Source organism: Ranitomeya imitator, chromosome 1 (genome assembly GCF_032444005.1).
Source record: "Ranitomeya imitator isolate aRanImi1 chromosome 1, aRanImi1.pri, whole genome shotgun sequence".
Classification (NCBI taxonomy): Eukaryota; Metazoa; Chordata; class Amphibia; order Anura; family Dendrobatidae; genus Ranitomeya; species Ranitomeya imitator.
This window is the reverse complement of record NC_091282.1, coordinates 666,374,677-666,396,567: the sequence shown is the minus strand read 5'-3', so window position 1 is coordinate 666,396,567 and position 21,891 is coordinate 666,374,677. Positions and strand designations below refer to the sequence as shown.

The following is a 21,891-nucleotide window of genomic DNA, read 5'->3' as shown; positions in this document are numbered from 1 at the left end:
TATGATTCTTCCGAACTACCACATTGTTTGAGTAAAACGTACATGTCTGCAAAAGTGCACCCAGACTCTGATTCGTTCTGCTCTTGGTTCGCGCGAAAAGAAAGCTGGCCGGTTCCCTTAAGGCTATATTCACACTTAGCGGTTTTTACCGCGGAACCGCCGCGACTTTGATGCTGCGGGTCCGCAGCAGTTTCCATAGCGTTTACAGTAACATGTAAACCCTATGGAAACCGCAAACCGCTGTGCACATGCTGCGGGAAAAACCGCGCGGGAACGCAGCGGTTTACAACCCGCAGCATGTCACTTCTTTGTGCAGAATCGCTGCGATTCTGCACCCATAGGAATACATTGAACCGCTTACTTCCCGCATGGGGCTGTGCCCACGTTGCGGGAAGTAAGCGGATAATGTGCGGGTGGTACCCGGGGTGGAGGAGAGGAGACACTCCTCCAGGCCCCGGGAACCATATTTGGGGTTAAAAAATAAAAAATCTGGTTATACTCACCCTCTGATGTCCGGAGCTCCTGGGCGCTGCACGCGGCCGTCCGGTCAGAGTTGCTGTGCGACCAGGACCTGCGGTGACGTCGCGGTCACATGACCGTGACGTCACGAAGGGTCCTTCTCCCACAGCATCTTTGGAACCGGACCGCCGGGTGCAGCGCCCAGGAGATCCGGACATCAGAGGGTGAGTATAACCAATTTTTATTATTTTTAACATTACTATTGATGCTGCATATTGCTGCATATGCAGCATCAATAGTATAGGCGGAAACCCGCAGCGGAAAACGCGGAACAAACCGCGATAAATCTGCAGGGAGAACCGCAGTTGTTTTGCCCTGCAGATTTATCAAATCCGCTGCGGGAGAACCCGCAGGGACCCGACGCAAGGTGTGAACATAGCCTAACAGTTACTATGTAGGAAGAAGCTGCAATGATCAGGTCACTTTACACCGTTCACACAAGACTTGTAGAAAATCGTGGTCTAGCTTCTTCTCAGAAAGATAAGCCTTGTTTTGGTGCGTTCTGTCTAAATTCTTACTCTGTGTAACTTACCAACCTCTGTATCTGAGTGTATGGTTTTTACTCCTCAGCAGTCTACCAGCAGTATAGGTGCTGGAACATCCTTTTCATTTCCCAGCATACATTGCGCTTGCCATTGCCCGTACTGCAAGCCTGCCTCTCCATGACGTCTACGTGCATTATGAGCAGAGAAGCCTGACCTTACTTTTCCTGTAATCCGTCTGCCTCTTTGCCTATGCTAGAGACGGATTACACTGGGTAGCAAGTTACATGAAGGGGAGACACCTAGTGGCCAGAAGTGTGGAGTGATTTTTGGGGGGCATGTATGACGACATAATTTATAAATTACGATTTGCTGATCTGTTCGGCACATTATGTATGAAATGAGATCAGGTTTGCTAACAGAAGAGGGCCCCCTAAAGCTGTAGACATTGTGACCCCAAAGTTCTGCTGGTGGCATGTTTGGCTCTGCTGTGTAGGTGCAGCAGTGTACAGCGGTGCAGCCACTCCTAGCCCCATCACCTGACACTATAAAGTGCAGCTTCAGACGTCTCTGGTTTCCATCAGTGCGCAGAGCTGCTCCTTATTATTGCAGCCTCTGCCTCCCGTGACCGGTTCTCTTTAACTACTTGCAGAGGATGGGAATCTGTCCCGTTCTTGTGATGATCACACGGACTACTCTCATTACGTAAAATAGGTGCCAAGATTAAACGTTGGCTGCAACTTGAAAACAAGACCAATCTACCAGGGTTATCTGTGGGCTGTGTCTGGCCTTGCACTTCAGCCCTGTGTACTGGAAGTGGTGCTGTTTATTAACAGGGTTATTCCCATCACTGTAAGCCTTGGATAAGTCACTGGGACCATCGCCAGGGACCGACCACAGCTTCCCAGCTCTGTGCTGGAAACTGCAGCTGCCAACAGAGCATTATGGTGGTGGGTGGCTGTGGGTTTAACCAGAAAGCCCCTTTATTCTCATGATTAGTGGGGGGCATTTGACTGGGATGTCTACTGTGACTTGTCTACTTTCAGCCACATTCCAACTAGACATGCACATCCTTGCTTGATACAACTGACATAGGCGTGGCTGTGCATGTCTAGTTGGAATGTGACTTCTTGCTCTCACTGCCATTAGAGGAGAATCCTAACACATAAAGGGACTGCAGACTGATAGCAAGAACAAGGACAACCTCTTTACGTGATGGTGATTTGCAAGCACTTAATGAGATGGAAATACTCCTGTAAATAATTCCCGACATAGTGCATGCTGTTACTTCTTATGTCAGGTTCCCCGTGTATAGAACATGCACAGGAGCCCCCACCATACCAGGCAGATGCCGGCTTAATACCAGAAGATACTCATTTGGAGTACCGATGATGGCAGTGATGGGTCACCCCTGTGTCTCTGGGGATACGCTGCTGCAGGAGATTGTTCTGATAAGCACAACCCTCAGAGGAGGAGACAGGGCTGACCCATCACTGCCATCATCTGTCCTCCAAATACCTACATTATGGTATCAGTGCAACTGAAGGCAGGGAAAGAGACTGGGGAAAGTGAATGACGACCAACCCCCTGATAAAGTGATTTGCACAGTTGTATCACTTTCCAGGCTGGACACAATTATTAAATAAATAAACGTTACACTTCAAAAGGGAACCTGTCACTGGATTCCTGCTGCCCAGGCCGCTGGCAGTGTGAATTTGAATCTGCCTTCACGATTGCAGCCTGATTATATTTTTCTCTGTGGCGTTTCAGAGAAAATATATGTTAAATATCCGCCTGGAGACCCTAGACTGAGACCACCCTAGTCCGGCTCTTCCCAGCTCCGCTCCTGGTGATTGACAGGTCATTTCAGGTGGTCATTGCGATTTATATAAGGAGGGTTGAATAACAAGCACTAAATCTATATAGATCTTTGGAGGTTATCCTTCTTATACTTACACTAGTTAATCTCAAGGAAGACACTAACACCTTAGAACAGCAGACTGCTCCCTGGATCAATATTTTCTGCCACTCTCGATTCAGTGGAAACTTCTGTAGGTTGCCTTGAGATGGCAGATCCGATTGTACTGGTACCATTGGCCGTGTTCCCAAAGCACGATTCTGTTACAGGCCCATCTGGATTATTGTGACAATTCAGCTGCACCCCATAGAAGCATCGTAGTATCGAGACGGTTCATCTGGGGTAAAGCTGCAGCATGGGAACACAGCGCGTAAATCTGGTGGTAATGGCCGTGTGCTGGTGCCGGTCCGGTTCTCTTAGCAGCACATTAGGTGTCCTGTGCACTCCTGAATAATTGGCCATTGAAACCTGCCGCTAAGGAGGCAAGCAGCTTCCTAATATCGTCCTGGAGGGATGCGCCCGTACCCACCGGGCTGGCTGCTATCCTATTGTCTGACATCTGCTCCAGATCCAGCTGTGCTGCTGTACTTTTGCTTAAAAAAAAAATATCGGGCCTTTATAAAAAGTTGCAAATTATGATTCAGCCAAGAAAAGTCTGGAAACGGTGAAACCTCAGCTATAGTTATAGGCAAACATCTTTTATAGGGAATGTGCCACCAAAATGATAGGTGTCTGTTGCATGTGTTTTTACGACATTTTTGGCAATTTTTTGTTTTTGTATGCATTCTTTAAAAAATAAATTGGTAATCTTGCAAGTTTCACACTGGGGCTATTTTAGACCCGTACATCTTGTCGTTTCAGGGAGAGTTTTCAGCAGGCTCATTATCATCAGAGGCAGGATATCAGTGACAGATATTACCTCTTTACACAGGAAAAGGAAGTGGAAAAAGGAAAAAATAAGCGACACGTGCCATGGATTTCAGGAATCTCCTTCACTATGCTGATACTGTAAAAAGTGCAAAAAACGCAGCGACCACGCAGTGTGTGCACACATCCAAACCCTCTTATCTGCAGTTTCATCTAGCGGCCTGCAAATGCTGCAGAATGTACAGATGTGGCATATAGATGCACGTCACCTTTCTCAGCAATGTCAGAAGCGGCCATTTGGAGAAGATGTAAATAATTTATATCCTGTGACCAATAGGTTTCTATGGCCCTGACCTCCACGCGGCTGTAAAAGGGCACAAATGAGTCCCGTTCTCCGTTCTGTGACTTGTGTAATCATGCCCTTTCATTAATGCACATCCACATCCGCTGCCTCGAAATAGTTTTAGGCCATCAACCTAAATGTTTTAATTTGACGGCGAGGAAAAAAAAAAATCCTCCCATTAATAATTGATATTGGAGGCGAGCGTCATGCTTCCCTACTAAACTTGTAAATTATACATGATCAAAAGTGCATAGAAGCCTTCACTAATTTAAATAGGCTCTTGCTGATCTTATGGCTTATTACGCGTTTAATTAGCTTAGCTCTTGCATTGCTGTATTCCCTGTACAGTCTTTTTTATGTGTAGTAAAATAGTCTACACTATTTCCTTGAAGCGACTAGGGAATGTATCGCACTATGTACATCAATCACAGCTTTACATATCATGTATACTCTTAGAAGTTTTGTCAAACGGAGACTTTTCCATGATGTGAATATAGCCCAAATCGACACAAGATGACTCTCTAGGCCGGCGCTAGCTGATTGCTTCTCCACGCATCGGATACAATTTCCAGTGTAGATCTTCTCGCACGTCTCGATGGTTATCCGATACTCGATAAGGGACGCTGAACTGTAATTGTTTTGTTTTAATCAAAGCCTATGGAAATTTGTTGTCATTTTTCACTCTTCGCCTATGTTTAGTAACAATTTATTTACAATGTAGTAAAGCTGGGAGAAAAATCTGGATTCAAGGTGAATACACACGTGGTGTAATCCTGAAATTAATTCACTGGCACAAAAGGGGAAATGTAGGTTTGAAGGGAATCTGTCACCAGGTTTTTGCTATTTGATCTGAGAGCAGCGTAATATGGAGCAAGAGACCCTGATTCCATGGATGTGTTACTTATTAGGCTGTGTTATAGTATCAATACAATCAGTGTATTATTAGCAGGAGATTATTACTGCACGACTAGGTGTCTCCTGCACAGCGGTCAGGCTATTCTATGTAACCCCGCCATGGATTGGCAGCTTCTTGTGTTCCTGTTCCACCAATCAGTGGTGTGGGCGAGGTTATACACAGCTCAACACTTGAGCACTGTTACATCTACAACAGAGAAAACGGAGATTGTATCAAAACTGCCCCACACAGCCCAGTAAGTGACACATCGCTGGAATCAGGGTCTTTGCCTCAACACGTGCTGCTCTCTGATTATTTAGCAAAAACCTGCTGACCGATTCCTTTTCACGGGGTTGTGTCATCACCTATCTTCAGCCTCCTGCATGATTGACAGTTTGGATCAGTGGCAAGGCTACGCCGCTAGCCCGAACTGTGGCTCCTTTATTCTCCAAGCAGAGGCAGCTTCTTTTGCAGCACAGGATCCGTGAAGGAAATGGGATGTAACTCCTACAAAGCTATATAACAAACAACTTCCATGGTTTAAACCTTCCTAGGAGATTGGTCACCTCTAATAGACTGCTAAGGTGGCCGGTAACCTAGGCAACCAATAAAAAAAAAAAAAATTCTTTAACAGTTGAGTACGGAGAGGATTTGTAATAAGGGGTAAAAATTACAAAGCTGGTTGTATGAACAAGCACTTTGCAATTTTGACAATCTCTTCAATGATTATACAAATGCATCTCTGGCTTTGTGTATGTATATATGTGTGTGTATATATAATATATAATTTTTGTGTATGGATCTCAAATAGCTATACACTAAGTTTGTTTCTCACTCTTTGTATTCTCTAGCTTCTTAGTAGTCCGGTGAGGTCTAAATAATCGCACTGTATGTTTCCGCACCACTTGGCGCCGTTTCCGTGTACATGAAGTCATTGTGCATCCATAATAATAAATAATAATAATAATGTATGCCCTGAAATGGTACGTTGCAGGAATTCCGCTACTATATAAAGTTTTTGCAGCAGCCGCCTCCTCACACTCACACTCTTGGGAATGCGACTTGATATTCTGGAATGCGTCTTGGGCAAGTGCATTCCAGCGCACGGAACAAAGGAATTACTCCCGACCTTGCTACCTCCAATTGAATGTTCTTCCCATGCCTTTGAGGAAAGTAGGATTTGGCCGTGGAGCATAAAAGAGACATATTGTATGTGATTCTGAGCTGTCGGAACTAGGAATGAATGAAATGCTCAGGATGTGAGTTCACTTTCCTTAAAGGGGCTTTCTAGTACTTTTGGGCAATTTAGAAAACTTTCCCTACAACCACATTGGGTACCGTTATTTTGTCAAGGGTACCCTGGTGATCACTAGTTTTTCATATTGCTCTTCTAGTACTTGACTGTTTATTACCTTTATTGCTTAATACTGGTCTCAATAAAAACATGATGAGGCTGGTGTACTTACTTTTTGAAATTCATGTCCGAACGTCTGTATAATCCTTTTTTGAAAGTGTGCTGTCCATCTCTGCCCACTTATTGTGATTGACAGCTCCTCAGTGTCCCTTCTCTCTGCTGTTGTTGAGATTTCAAGCTTCTCGATACAAGCTGCAGCCGTCTGGCAGTATGGTGGGGAGCAGAAACTGAACACAGCTGGACCCATACGTTCTGTCACACTTTACATGGATTTACCAAATGCTCATTTTAATATGAGGAATATACAGCCATTTCCATTGTGACTTTCCGAGTAAGTACAGTAGTATCATCAGGTCTATTTAATAATGTATTTTGGAATCTGGCAACAGATTTGCTTTAATCTTAAATTGTGGACCGGGACGGATGCCTCTGAATGTCCTTGCTGAGGATGACAAATTTGCAACGCCAGGCAATATTTGTTACAGGTTGTTTCTGCAGAGCATTGATGACATTTCATAGAAATCCTTCTTCTGTGTTGGTAATGTAATACTCGGTGGGTTTTGCACCCAGAAAACGATCTGACCCATGAGGACAAGCCCTAAGTAAATGTCACCAGAGCTTGCAGTATAAATGGAATGGGTGGAGTGACACCGATAGGTAAAAAGTGCTATTCTGGTCCTGGCATCCAGCCTCTTGTGTTGGCACGAAAAGTATAAACAAAGCTGCATGAACCAGTATCTGACTGCACCAACGGTGATGCAGAGAGGAGTGGCGCAGCAAGGGAGCCAGCCTAGGAGATATCTGTAGTCAGGTTTTTTTTTATTGGGCTTTATTATTTTTTATTTCTGAAGTGTATTTTAGGAAAAAAATATATCTATATTTTCATCATTTACATTTTAAATATTGCAAAAAGGAAAATGGTCCTATGCAAAATTTTTGGCGCCCTGCTTGGTTAGTACCTAGCAGCACTCCCTTTTAAAAGGATCTCACAGCTTGTAAACACTTTTTATAGACAGCCAATTCTCGTTTGAGGGATTTTCATCCATTCTTCCTTGGAGAATTCCTCTAGTTCTGTGAGATTCTTGGGTCATCTTGTATCCTCTGCTATTTTGAGGTCTAGCCACAGATTTTCAATGATGTTCACATCAGGGGACTGTGAGGGCAATTGTAAAACATTCAGCTTGCGCCTTTTATGGTCGTCTATTGTGGATTTTGACTTGTGGATTTATCCATTTGTAGAAGCCATCCTCTTTTCAACTTCAGCTTTTTTACAGATTGTGTTATGTTTGTATCAAGAATTTGTTGAAATTTCATTGAATCAGTTCTTCCTTCTATCCGTGAAATGTTCCCCATGCCATTGGCTGCAACACAACTCCAAATGCAGATTGCTCCACCCCCATGCTTTATGGTTTGCAAGATGTTCTTTTCATGAAATTCTGTGCTCTTTTTTTCTCTACACATACTTTTGATCATTGTGGTCAAAAAGTTGTATTTTAACCTCATCAGTCCACAGGACTCGTTTCCAAAATGCATCAGGCTTGTTTAGATGTTATTTTCCATACTTATGATGCCGAGTTTTATGGTGAGGATGCAGGAGAGGTTTTCTTCTGATGACTCTTCCATGAACTCCATATTTGTGCAGGTGTCTCTCAACAGTAGAACACTGTACCACAACTCCAGAGTCTGCTAAATCTTTCTGAAGGAGCTGCCCCTGGAATCTTGCACTTTATCATGAGTAAGGCTGGGGTCCCATTGCGTTATGGGAACGCGCTTAACGGACAGCGTTGCACGGCGAAATTAACGCCGTGCAACGCGTCCGTTAGCGCGCCCATTCACGGCAATGGGAACGCGCAGCACTAGCGCGTGCCATGTTCGGCACGCGCTAGCGACGCGCCGGTGTTTCCTGGCGCGCCGCGGACGCTGCGAGCAGCGTCCGAGGCGCGCCCGCGGTCCGTTCCCCGCTCTCGCAGATCGGGGATCTGCGAGAGCGGGGACGTTACCGCGACCCCAGGACGCGGCCCCATTAAAAACATTGCGTTAGCGCAACCCGCTAGCGCTAAACGGGTTGCACTAACGCAATGTGACCCTACCCTTAGTTTCATTAACGGTGATTTATTTGTGCACATGTATTTTACTGGCAAACTGTTGTTAGTTGACAAACTTATGAGACTCTTGGGGAGTCATTCTGTATGCACATGCTATTTATTGGTATTCTCTTGGCTAGCATATACATTTATGCGACTCATATGAGTGGTGAATCAGGCTACTAGGCATACTGAACTGTTTTTCCCTTCTTCTTATGATTGGCCCTAAACCTGGTTCTGTACACTGAGCCACCCCCTTGCTCCCCACACTTGGGTTCTGATTCGCCTCTAGCAATCCTACAAGCAGCTTTCACTGAAATTCTGCTTGGTCTTCCAGACCTTATCCTGACCTCAACTGTTCCTGGTAACTGCCTTTTCTTAATTACATTTCGAACTGAGGAAAGGGCAACTTGAAAACGCTTTGCTATCTTACAGCCTTCTCCTGCTTTGTGGGCCTCCACCATTTTCATTTTCAGAATGCTGAGCAGCTGCTTAGAAGAGCCCATGGCTTCTGTTTTTTTGCACATAGAGGAGGCTGTGTTTTTATAAAGCTGGGAAATTTGCTTCACTTGACCTTTCCTAAGGATGATAGTGAACAAGCCATAACCTAGTGGGTTAAATAAGGTCTAAAACCTTGGCCAACTTAGCTAAGCACACAAATTTCCAAGGGTGCCCAAAGTTATGTATGAGCCCACTTTTCTTTTTGTAAGTGAGGTCATTGCAGGCTTTTCTGCAGAGATGAGTATTCAGGTTACTTCTGAAGGTTCTAAATGCAATCGAACATGTTGAGGTGCTGAATTCCAGAGCAGAAGTCTTAGAGGCACTTGAGCGAGGATTGTGTGAGCGCAGAAGAGCGAGAAGGAGGTCTTTATAAAGACCAGAGAATGTGTGGGGAGGTATTGTTAGATTAGTTAATGTGTGGTGGAGACAGATTATAGAAGACGGCTTCGTAAGTCATTGTAACTTTAAGCTTGATTTACTGAGGAATTTGAAGCCAATAAAGGGATTGGCAGAGAGGATAGATGGATTAATTGGGCAGAAGAGTTAATGGCAGACTAGAGAGGTGTGATAGTAGTAGTCGAAAGGCTACAGAGGAGAATGTTGCTGTAGTTGAAGAGGGAAATGATGAGGGCATGCACTACCATTTTCATAGTTCCAGGGTTGAGGAAGGAACGGTTGTTGGAAATATTTTTGAGTTGGAGGTAGTAAGGGCTTGGATGTGTTGTTTGAAGGACTGGGCATAGTCGAGAATTACTCCAATGGAGCTGACTTTCGAGACATTGTTCTAGATCACGTCAAATTCTGGCCTGCAGGGTGAGTATATTTGGCTTGCGATGCCGGGCTGGTCCCCAGCCCAGCATTCCACTTTCTACTATATCGGCATCCTAGATGTTGATTATAATTGAAAGCAAAGATATAGGAGGGGTCATCAGCTGAAGCTCCTTCTCCTGTCATTCCCCCTCTGCCACTGATGTCTCAACATAGTGGGCACGATGACCTCATGACAACACTCCCACTGTAGCGAGGTGTGCAGAAGATCTCAAGACACCATAAAGAGAGCGGGGTAGCAGGCAGAGCTGAGTATTAAGTCTTTTTAATGTGGGGCTTTAGTGCTTTAGTCAGTATATATGGAGCCATTATACTGTATGGGGCACTATGTAGTTTCTGAGTTGACCACGCTGCTGTATGAAGGAAGCAGTTCCAGGGTGGAATAGCAATTTCGTAGTTTTTATTTTTACGTGTTTTATGCTCGCACCAAACTCTTATTTTAAAACAAACTACTTAGCACATCAACTGTATTATGCACTAGCTATACTGTATGGAGCGCTATGTGGGGCCATTATATTGTATGAAGCACTATGTGGGACCTTATAATACTGTAGAGCGCACTATGTTTGGCGTATCATACTAAAGGAAGCATTATGCGAGGCCATTATATTGTATAAAGCACTATATGGGGCCATTATACTGTATAGCGCCCTATGTTTGGCGCATCATACTGTAAGGATCACTATGTGGGGTCATTACACTGTATGGAGCACTATGTGGGGCCATTGTACTGTATGGAGCACTATGTGGGGCCATTGTACTGTATGGAGCACTATGTGGGGCCATTGTACTGTATGGAGCACTATGTGGGGCCATTGTACTGTATGGAGCACTATGTGGGGCCATTGTACTGTATGGAGCACTATGTGGGGCCATTGTACTGTATGGAGCACTATGTGGGGCCATTGTACTGTATGGAGCACTATGTGGGGCCATTGTACTGTATGGAGCACTATGTGGGGCCATTGTACTGTATGGAGCACTATGTGGGGCCATTGTACTGTATGGAGCACTATGTGGGGCCATTGTACTGTATGGAGCACTATGTGGGGCCATTGTACTGTATGGAGCACTATGTGGGGCCATTGTACTGTATGGAGCACTATGTGGGGCCATTGTACTGTATGGAGCACTATGTGGGGCCATTGTACTGTATGGAGCACTATGTGGGGCCATTGTACTGTATGGAGCACTATGTGGGGCCATTGTACTGTGTTGAGTACTAGGTGGGGCCATTACACTGTATGGAGCACTATGTGGGTCAGGCATCGGTGAATTCTTATATTGTGGAGCACGAGGAGGTAATAAGGGAGGACAAAAAGGAAAACTATACATTTAGAGTGAACATGAACATTTGTTAGGAGGCCTGTTCTCTATACACATATACAGTAACATTTTCAGGGCAGGGGCCCCACAACAATGACTGGCGTCTGTTCTGGAGCCTCTTTCTGGAAGCATGCTGAGCGTCCCAGAATGCATTGCAGCACGGATCAGGGCATTATAAGGGCTAAGCCGTAGCGTGTTTGTCAGCACTTTCTGGGCTGGTTCCAGTAACAGCCAGCAATCTGAATGCATTTCTGGACTAACCTACATGCTACAGCTTAGGACTAATCACTAGAACTACCCCACTAAATATGCATGTATAGAATTATATGTACACGCATAGATCGTCAATCACCAGTGTCAGCGATCACATGCAAATGTCACTGTGGAGGACAGTGATTAGCTGCAGTAGAAGTGACAGGTGAACACTGACACTTATCAAGGGGCGAGATGTTTTGGGCAGTCAGTTTTTGTGGCAGGGGTCCCATGTAGTGTGTGATGGGGGACCCCTGAGATAATGTTCATACTTTGCTAGATACTGAATGTTTCTGATTCATTGCTACATTTGCCTTGCCCTGAATCCCTCGGTGTCTATGTATTGGTTATCTGCTACATAGGGAGGTGAATATATCACAGTACTATTGAACTAAAATGCTTTGCCCTATAATAAGTTTTCCAATGCCAAAGAGTTAGCTCAACCTCTGGAGGGCTTCCTTCACCTAGACTATATTCTTAGCATCGAGTTGGTGGTCTGCCAGCAGTTTTGACCCCCTCGGTCTTTCTGAGCGCTAGGTAGGAGAGGGATTAAGCAGATTAAACGTAACTGTGGCTGCTTATACCAGGCTTAATCCCTGGTGTTGCGATTGCAAGTGTCCGGTGGGTATGTCCTTCATGTGAGGTGTCCTGATCACTCTGCCCATAACCCTTCTCCACTGGGTGAAAGCTAGAGCTCTTACTCCTAGCAAACAGCATGGTTAAGGCTGCTTTCACACATCAGGTTTTTGGTTTCAGGCACAATCCGGCAAATTTGCTAAAAACCGGATCCGGTGTAAATAGTGAAAAAACGGATGCAAACTGATTCACCGGATCAGTTTTTTTTTTTAGCTGGATCCGGCTCTATGTACTGCGCATGTTTTTTGAGTTCCTGGGGGGGGGGGGGAGAGAGAGAGATCGGAAAAAGCGGTCTGTCGGCAGCAAAAAACGTTACATGTAGCGTTTTGTGCTCCCGACGGTCCGCCACAACACGGCGCAACCGTCGCACGACGGTTGCGACGTGTGGCAATGCGTCGCTAATGTTAATCTATGGGGAAAAACGCATCCTGCAAACAACTTTGCAGGATGCGTTTTTTTGCCATAAATGACGCATTGCGACGTATTGCAAAAAACGCTAGTGTGAAAGTAGCCTCACACATCAGTTCCATGCGTTTATTGCCGGAAACGTCCCTTCAGGCTTTTTTGCCGGACACAAAAAACGTTGCAGGAGACGTTTTTTGTATCCGGCAAAAAAGCCTGAAGGGACAGATCCGGCACAAAACAGATGAAACGCATGTCCTTCAGGCACAATCCGGCAGTAATACAACTCTATGGGGAAAAAACGGATCAGGCATCAGAAAAAAACTGATCCACATTGTGCCTGAAACTGCCGGATTGTGCCTGAAACCAAAAAGCTGATGTGTGAAAGCAGTTTACAGGGGTTTTCCCAGCTGCAGTTCTGAAGAAAAACAAAAAGAAACAAAATGTGCTTTAGGCTGTGTTCACACGTTGCGGTTTTTCACTGTACTTGCCAAGTCTGAGAGTTCAGAAATTTCATGCGCACAGTTTTTTTTTTTTTCTGACTTTTGTCAGAGATGTGTTTTTAGCAAAATGCAGTATGTCCCTTTCAGCTTTTTGCAGCAATTTTCACCCATTGAAAGCAATGGGTAATGCAAAAAAAATGCTGAAAAAACGCAGGTATTGCTGCGTTTTTGTTGCCAAAACCTGATAAGGGCGATTAGATTTTTTTATGCACTAAACTTTTATCAGCATGCACAAAAGACCGATGTCCAAAACGCAGCAAAAACTAAGCAAAACCTGCTCTTCAGAAGTACGGTAGTTTAAAAGGGCATTAAAAAATGCAGCAAAACTGCAACTTGTGAACATAGCCTTACTTTGCCTCCGCGAGGCCTAGCAATGCAACTCTACTGTTGCTTCCAGCGTTTGTTATTGTCTCCATCATGGACTTCATGTCGATAGCAGTGCAGCCAATTTGTGATCTCCTCTGCCTAAGTTCACGACACAAGTTGCTTTACTCACCGATTGTCTGCAGTCCTCTCTATTGTAGGGTATCAGCTCTCTGGTAGTTGCTTAGATACGTGACTGCACAGGGTTTTTATATCATGGAGCTTATTGTCCATCATAATTTATAGCTCCAAAAAGGAAATGTAAACAGTCCCTTCTTCAGGCACAATGAAACAAGGTGAATGTATCAGCCGCACCAATCTCAGTATTTCAGGTCATAGCAGCTCCAGTTTTAATGCATTCACCAGACAAACACATCTGTTCAGCTCCAGCACAAATGCCACTCTGCTGAGATAACCCAGCTGCTGTTATTAGGCCTGCAAACCCTCATGCTGGATTATGGGCATAACCTTTTCCACCCAGAATCTTTTCGTTGCTCCTCCATCTCGGACCCAACATCCAGTCAAATTAGCCCTCTCAGTAACCTAGTGTTACTGATGTAGACATTCCATTACTGAGGTCAGCCAACTTGGTGACACACATCTGCCATCCAGGACCTTACCTTCTGCTTTCTTACACTTTGTAACGACAGCACTGCAGATGACAAACGTTGGGAGCAGCGGAGGAGACTGCGCTGGACCCAGAGAGTTTGAGGAAAGCAAAGTTTAATTCCCTTTTCAATGTAAGGGTTGAAGCATCAAATTCTGAAGTGCTTTCACCAGTGTAGAAGGTACTTGTTATTAAATTGCAACCTCTATTTTTCCAATGAAGAGCGGTGCAAAAACAAGAAAAATTGGAGTTTCACTCTGGTCCAGTAAAAGCGCAAACTAGCTTGAAACGTTCGTTGTCCGTCATGTCTCTCTTTATGAAAATTCTGCACCTGCCATCACGCTGCTAGCACATTTGCACTTTTTGATAGATGTCCAATAATGAAAAATAAAAAGGACTGAAGTCTCTTGTGAAACAAGTGCGAGTGCTGACTTTCTTTTCATATACAAAGTTTGATTCCAATAGCAGCTCTCATTCTGGGAGTTCTGGGAGCATGACGTGGCCCATTCCAAAGTTTTCATCTTCACTTTGAGAAGAAATTCTTCCGTTGTCTTGGGCTTAGACACCCATTGTGTCAGCTCTTCCCACTTAGCCACCAACGTTGGCTTCTACTGATCGCAGTCACCGCTGTGCCACCAACGGATCTAAACTCTTCCATATCCTCCTCTGGCCAATAACCCCATAGAGCGATGTTAATCTAACTGCCTTCTACCTGGACATAGTTGGTCCAACACTCCCACTGTACCACCTACGCCGCAATCTCCCTCTGGTTGTACACTATATGCCTACCTACTCTAGCGGTTTGTTTTTTGGACCCTTGTGCATACTTTCCTCAGTGTGGACTATTTATATCTTTTCTCATATCAGACTACCTCAGCGACACCACATATTCAATTCTAGAAAGAACCTTCAAAAAGGTGATATTGTGATCAAGGCCAATGGTTGGCCGAAACGTTTTGCCTGTCGCTTTACCCCTTCACCTTTAAATAAACTATCCGCTTGAAGCAAATCTCTTCAATTGTACGAGTGCAATGATTGTATATTCTACTATTGATGGGACCATTGGCTCCGTTCACTTGCACCGTCACGTTCACAGTAGTCGAGTGCTAGCCTTCTGTTTTCTCTACAGTCAGTGCTGGCGTCACTGTCCCGGCCTTCAGACAAATTAAACATGAAGAGGCAGTGAGGGAGCAGCAGCAGCCCTGACTTCCTTTGTATGCTCAATTTGTCCAAAGGAGGGGACAGAGAAGTCTGCCGCTTATTGGATGCCAGACTTGCGTGTCACAACAAACACACAAGAGCCCGGGGATGCATGTGCCGACACCGTTGGACCAGTGCCGGCATGAGACGTGAGCATAGGTGTTTTTATTTTATCCAGGCCAAACATGGGGATGGAGAAAGGACTGTCCTTGTAGTAGACAACTCGGAGCTGTGGTGTCTGTGTCTGTTTTGGTGGAGTTGGAGTCGGTATAAAATGGACCGACTCCGACAATATAAAATAAATATGGTAGAGTAGTTCAGTGCAGGATGTTTTCATAAGAATTTGGGAAAGTTATGAAATGTCCTATAAATGTCTCTTCTGTTTCAGATGTAAAGATCTCTGCATTTAGTTGAGATGAATCTGTGCTGCACTTTATGTACATGCTCAGTCATGACCAGTGCTGTGGAGTCGTAGATGAGATGAATCTGTGCTGCACTTTATGTACATGCTCAGTCATGACCAGTGCTGTGGAGTCATAGATGAGATGAATCTGTGCTGCACTTTATGTACATGCTCAGTAGTGACCAGTGCTGTGGAGTCATAGATTAGATGAATCTGTGCTGCACTTTATGTACATGCTCAGTAGTGACCAGTGCTGTGGAGTCATAGATTAGATGAATCTGTGCTGCACTTTATGTACATGCTCAGTCATGACCAGTGCTGTGGAGTCATAGATGAGATGAATCTGTGCTGTACTTTATGTACATGCTCAGTAGTGACCAGTGCTGTGGAGTCATAGATTAGATGAATCTGTGCTGCACTTTATGTACATGCTCAGTAGTGACCAGTGCTGTGGGGTGGTAGATGAGACGAATCTGCTGCACTTTCTGTACATGCTCAGTAGTGACCAGTGCTGTGGAGTCGGTGTTCTGAAATGTCCTATAAATGTCTGTTTTGTTACTGATCTAAGGATCTTTGCTTTTAGTTGAGCTTAATCTGCTGTACTTTGTGTACATGCTCAGAAGTGACCAGTGCTGTGGGGTGGTAGATGAGATGAATCTGTGCTGCACCTTATGTACATGCTCAGTAGTGACCAGTGCTGTGGGGTGGTAGATGAGATGAATCTGTGCTGTACTTTGTGTACATGCTCAGTAGTAACCAATGCAGTGGGGTGGTAGATGAGATGAATCTGTGCTGCACTTAATGTACATGCTCAGTAGTGACCAGTGCTGTAGAGTCATAGATGAGATGAATCTGTGCTGCACCTTATGTACATGCTCAGTAGTGACCAGTGCTGTGGGGTGGTAGATGAGATGAATCTGTGCTGCACTTTATGTTCATGCTCAGTAGTGACCAGTGCTGTGGAGTCGTGAAGATGAGATGAATCTGTGTTGCACCTTTTGTACATGCTCAGTAGTGATTAGCGAATAGCATTGTTGCTCGGGTCTCCCCGAGCATGCTCGAGTGATCTCCCGAGTATTTGTTATTGCTCGGACATTTCGTTTTTATTGCCTCTGCTGCATGATTTACGGCTGCTAGCCAGGCTGAATACATGTGTGGAATGCCTGTTTGTTAGGGAATTCCCAAATGTATTCAGCCTGTCCAGGAGCCGTAAATCATGCAGCTGAGGCGACGAAAACTAAATGTCCGAGCACTGTAAAATACTCAGAAATCACCCGAGCGTGTTCGGGGAGACCCGAGCAACAATGCTATTCGCTCATCACTAGTGACCAGTGCTGTGGGGTCGTAGATGAGATGAATCTGTACTGTACAGTCATGGACAAAAATTTTGAGAATGAGACAAATATTAATTTTTCCAAAGTCTACTGCTTCATTTTTTCTAATGGCAATTTGCATATACTCCTGAATGTCAGAGTGATCAGCTTAACAGCAATTACTGTACTTGCAAAGTCAATATTTGCCCAAACAATGAACTTTAACCCCCAAAACACATTTCAACATCATTGCAGTCCTGCCTTAAAAGGAGCAGCTAACATCGTTTGTGTTTGATCCAGTAACACAGGTGTGGGTGTTGATGAGGACAGGGCTGGCGATCAATCAGTCATGATTAAGTAAGAATGACATCACTGGACACTTTAAAAGGAGGCTGGTGCTTGGTATCATTGTTTCTCTTCAGTTAACCGTGGTTATCTAAAGAAACACGTGCAGCCATCATTGCACTGCACAAAAATGGCCTAACAGGGAAGAGTATCGCAGCTACAAAGATTGCACCTCAGTCATCAATCTATTGCATCATCAAGAACTTCAAGGAGAGAGCTTCCATTGTTGTCAAAAAGGCTCCAGGGCGCCCAAGAAAGACCAGCAAGCGCCAGGACCGTATCTTAAAACTGTTTCAGCTGCGGGATCGGACTACCAGCAGTGCCGAGCTTGCTCAGGAATGGCAGCAGGCTGGTGTGAGTGCTTCTGCACGCACTGTGAGGCGGAGACTATTTGAGCAAGGCCTGGTTTCAAGGAGGGCAGCAAAGAAGCCACTTCTCTCCAGAAAAAACATCAGGGACCGACTGATATTCTGCAAAAGGTACAGGGAGTGGACTGCTGAGGACTGGGGCAAAGTCATTTTCTCTGATGAATCCCCTTTTCGATTGTTTGGGACATCTGGAAAACCGCTTATTCGGAGAAGAAGAGGTGAGCGCTACCACCAGTCTTTTCTCATTCCAACTGTAAAGCATCCTGAAACCATTCATGTGTGGGGTTGCTTCTCAGCCAAGGGAATCGGCTCACTCACTGTCTTGCCTAAAAACACAGCCATGAATAAAGAATGGTACCAGAATGTCCTCCAAGAGCAACTTCTCCCAACCGTCCAAGAGCAGTTTGGCGCCCAACAATGCCTTTTCCAGCATGATGGAGCACCTTGCCATAAAGCAAAGGTGATAACTAAATGGCTCATGGAACAAAACATAGAGATTTTGGGTCCATGGCCTGGAAACTCCCCATATCTTAATCCCATTGAGAACTTGTGGTCAATCGTCAAGAGACGGGTGGACAAACAAAAACCAACAAATTCTGGCAAAATGCAAGCATTGATTATGCAAGAATGGACTGCTGTCAGTCAGGATTTGGTCCAGAAGTTGATTGAGACCATGCCAGGGAGAATTGCAGAGGTCTTGAAGAAGAAGGGTCAACACTGCAAATATTGACTTGCTGCATTAACTCATTCTAACTGCCAATATAACCTATTGGTACTCATAATATGATTGCAATTATATTTCTGTATGTGATATAAACATCAGACAAACACTAATAAAAACCAGAGGGCAGCAGATCATGTGAAAATATAATTTTGGTGTCATTCTCAAAAATTTTGGCCATGACTGTACTTTATGTACATGTTCAGTAGTGACCAGTGCTGTGGAGTTAAGTCTGGGAAACTGAGGGGTCGGAGTCGGTAGTTTGGCTTACCGACTCCACAGCCCTGGGACAACTCCTTGAAAATTTTTAGGCTGAGTATTTCCTTTGATTTAGACAATTTTGTTGATGAATGTCTACCTAGACAGCATGGTGGCGCAGTGGTTAGCACAGCAGCCTTGCAGCGCTGGAGTCCTGGGTTCAAACCCCACCAAGGACAACATCTGCAAAGAGTTTGTATGTTCTCTCCATGTTTGCGTGGGTTTCCTCCGGGTACTCCGGTTTCCTCCCACATTCCAAAGATATACTGATAGGGAATTTAGATTGTGAGCTCCATCGGGGACAGCGATGATAATGTGTGTAAAGCGCTGCGGAATATGTTAGCGCTATATAAAAATAAAGATTATTATTATTATTTATTATTACCTAGTATTAGAAAAAAAAATATCACACAACCAACACATTGGGGCAGATTTAAATGTGGTTTTGTCCTGTATCTCTTGCTGGATGATACATTTGTCACACTTGTGTGCAGCCATTTCTTCGGAGCTTTTCTTTCCTCTTTGCACCTAGGTTTCGATGATCCTTATTAAACCAAGTCCCCTTTGTGAGTGATGTACTTTTTGTTTGCGTTTTCTTGGAAAAGATGGCACCGGTTTTATCTTGGTTCTAAGCCCTACTTCCTGCTTATACCAGTTGCAATAAGAGCATCAGGAACTTTCCACAACTGGTTGCCAAAACTGACAATGCCGTGTTTGTGTCTTGTTTGTAGACTGTGGTTTGATGTTTTGGTGTTAGGTATTTAATGTAGTATCATTGTCCTCTCACTTACAGCAAATCACAAAGGACATTTTTTCAGTATTTATAGACTTATTTTAGAGTTGTCTGCATTTTTGTGATATTTTTTTTTTTTTTTTTTTTTATAATCACATGTTGTGAGTTCCCACTTTCATTACCTACCAAAATATGATGGAAAAGGGAAGAAAATTGTCTCGGTGGAAACCAACTTCTGTAATTTTCCTTTTGTTTTGAGCCTTGTGTAAAGTAAGCTGAATTTTGCAGACAAAGGGCAAATCACATAATTTTGAGCCTTTTCTAATCAAATGGTTCTAACGCAAAGACAGGTACCAGAATAGTGTCTATCCTTCTAGAATTGTATACACTTAACTTAAGTTTGCATCTTGGCTTTGGGAAAATGGCCGCCGCGATCTCTAATGCGCACGCGCGGCATCCCGCGGCCATTTTCCTGAAGCCCCGTGCAGCAGAGCACTCGATCTGCGCACGCGCGGCCCAAGGAAGATGGCCGCCCCCACCGATGACAGGGGCAATAGCGCAGAACGCGCGCTTTTGCTTCACGTGCGCGCAGGGGATTCGGAACTCTGGACATGCGCACACCACTACGCCACCAACGGAAAGCTGGGGAAGAAAAGAGCGATGTCACCACGCCCACCCGACCTGACCAGCCTGATTGACAGGCGAAAATGGCGACTTTGGTAAGTTATTTCTCAGCATAGGTGGGGAATCGGGGTACACTACATACACTATAGTAACACACAGCGCAGGCCCTATTTAACAGTATTTATATCTCAATCTCAAAAAACGGGGTGACAGGTTCCCTTTAAGGCATAGTGTTTACGGCATTCATCTTGTAAAAATTACCTGGCAGCACGATTTTTCAGTTCCAAACGATTATGGCAATACCAGAATTGTATAGTGTTTTTTTTTTTGTCGCAAAAATAATCTAGTATGTTCCAACATTTTTTTGAGACTTGCATCTTTTCTTCCGTCAATGGAGCTGTTGAAGGCTTGTTTTTTGATCGGTGACATGATATTTTAATCATGAACATTTGGAGTTATACAAGACGCTTTCATCCCCTTTTAATTGTATTTTTTTTTTTGTAGGGGAACCTGTCACTTGATCCCTGCTTCCTAAAGAGGAAACCTGAATCCGAGTCTGTCTCTGTGATTGTTTGTAGTCATATATTTGTTTTTTGTCTGAAACCCTCCAGAGCTTGAATAGAGGGTCGGCAGAGACTACAGGAGTACCCCCCCCCCATACCACCCCCCCCCGCCTTGCCGCAGGGGATGGGCACGTGTCTGCCATGTGTTCTCAATGACAGACCAGTCTAGAGACTCTGCAGGCCATGGTAGAACGTTTATTAGTGGCCTGGTGTCATGGAGAAAACAAAACGGCTCCTCAAATACTTTGATAAATGGCCGCACCACTGGTTAAGATACTGATCCTTTCTGTGCTGCCAGTGAATTTGGACCTCACATACAAAGCCTAAGGCATCAGACAAGTATTTACAGAAACCGTCAGACCGTCAGTAGGTGTTCATATGACGTTGGGCTACGAGCCAGACATCCAGCTGCAGATGTACCACTAACCTGACGCAACATTTCTCAAAGGGTATCGTGGTGCAGATCAATATGGCAAAAGAAGTGGGAATGGAGGTCTGTCCTCTTCAAGATCGAGTCCTGTTTTTGTCTTGGATGCAATGATGGCTAGAGAATGGTTTGGAGACCACGTGGGCAACACCATAAAGTGGCCTTTATAAGAGGACGTCTCACCGGTCCTATGCAAGGGATTATGGTGTGGGTGGCTTACCCTCTAGTCTTCATTCCAGGTACACTCACCCCTTGGAGTTACATTGATTTGGTAGTGTAAACAGTGGTGTGGCCATTATTCCAAAGTGTCCCAAAATATCTGTTTCAACACGACAACACTAGACAGCCTGATTCTCCTTCTGTGGGCAGCCTGTATGGCCTAAACATCTCCAATCTTGTCTCCCACCGAGCACATCTAGGGAGCTGCCAGCAGTGGATCTTGATGATTTTCCCAATTGCATTCAGTGTGGCAGAACCTTCCTCAGACGATTATTAGTAACCTCATTGATATCAGCCAAGGTGTGTAAGTGTGGGGATTTCTGCACGTGGCGCTCATAAACCACACTGAATACATCTAGATATTTTTGAAAATGTAGTTTCCGTATGCAGATCAGTAACAGGTCTATCCATCTTGTGATTTCCTGAATTCCTTGACTTTTCCTTGGCGTTACAATTTGAATGTTTAGGAGTTTATATAGTGCCAAGGTCTGTGTGCCCCTGTATAGGTGGGTGAGAACGCCTCCATATTGACACTTGGTGTTAATCATTTATTGCTACTGAAGAAGCCGCAGGTAATGTCAGTATGACTCTTTTTTTACAGGAAAGAAATATATCTTGGTACCGTGTTAGCCAGTAGATAGAAAAATATTTAGAATTGAGAGTCCTCAGTGGTTGATGCCTTTTAATGGCTAACTGAAAAGATGGTAACAAATTGCAAGCTTTCGAGACTACACAGGTCTCTTCATCAGCCAAAGACTAAAACAAATTCTGAAGAATCACATATTTATGCACAACATAGTATAGAAAAGATACCAGGTACTTTCAGCTGTGTCACTT

At 44.5% G+C, this 21,891-nt stretch overlaps 1 protein-coding gene across 6 annotated transcripts in view; it reads left to right on the top strand.

Annotated features, from left to right (window-relative positions):
• PACS2 (phosphofurin acidic cluster sorting protein 2) overlaps nt 1–21,891 on the top strand; it is a 138,103-nt gene that overhangs the window by 16,677 nt on the left and 99,535 nt on the right. The window lies entirely within an intron of this gene.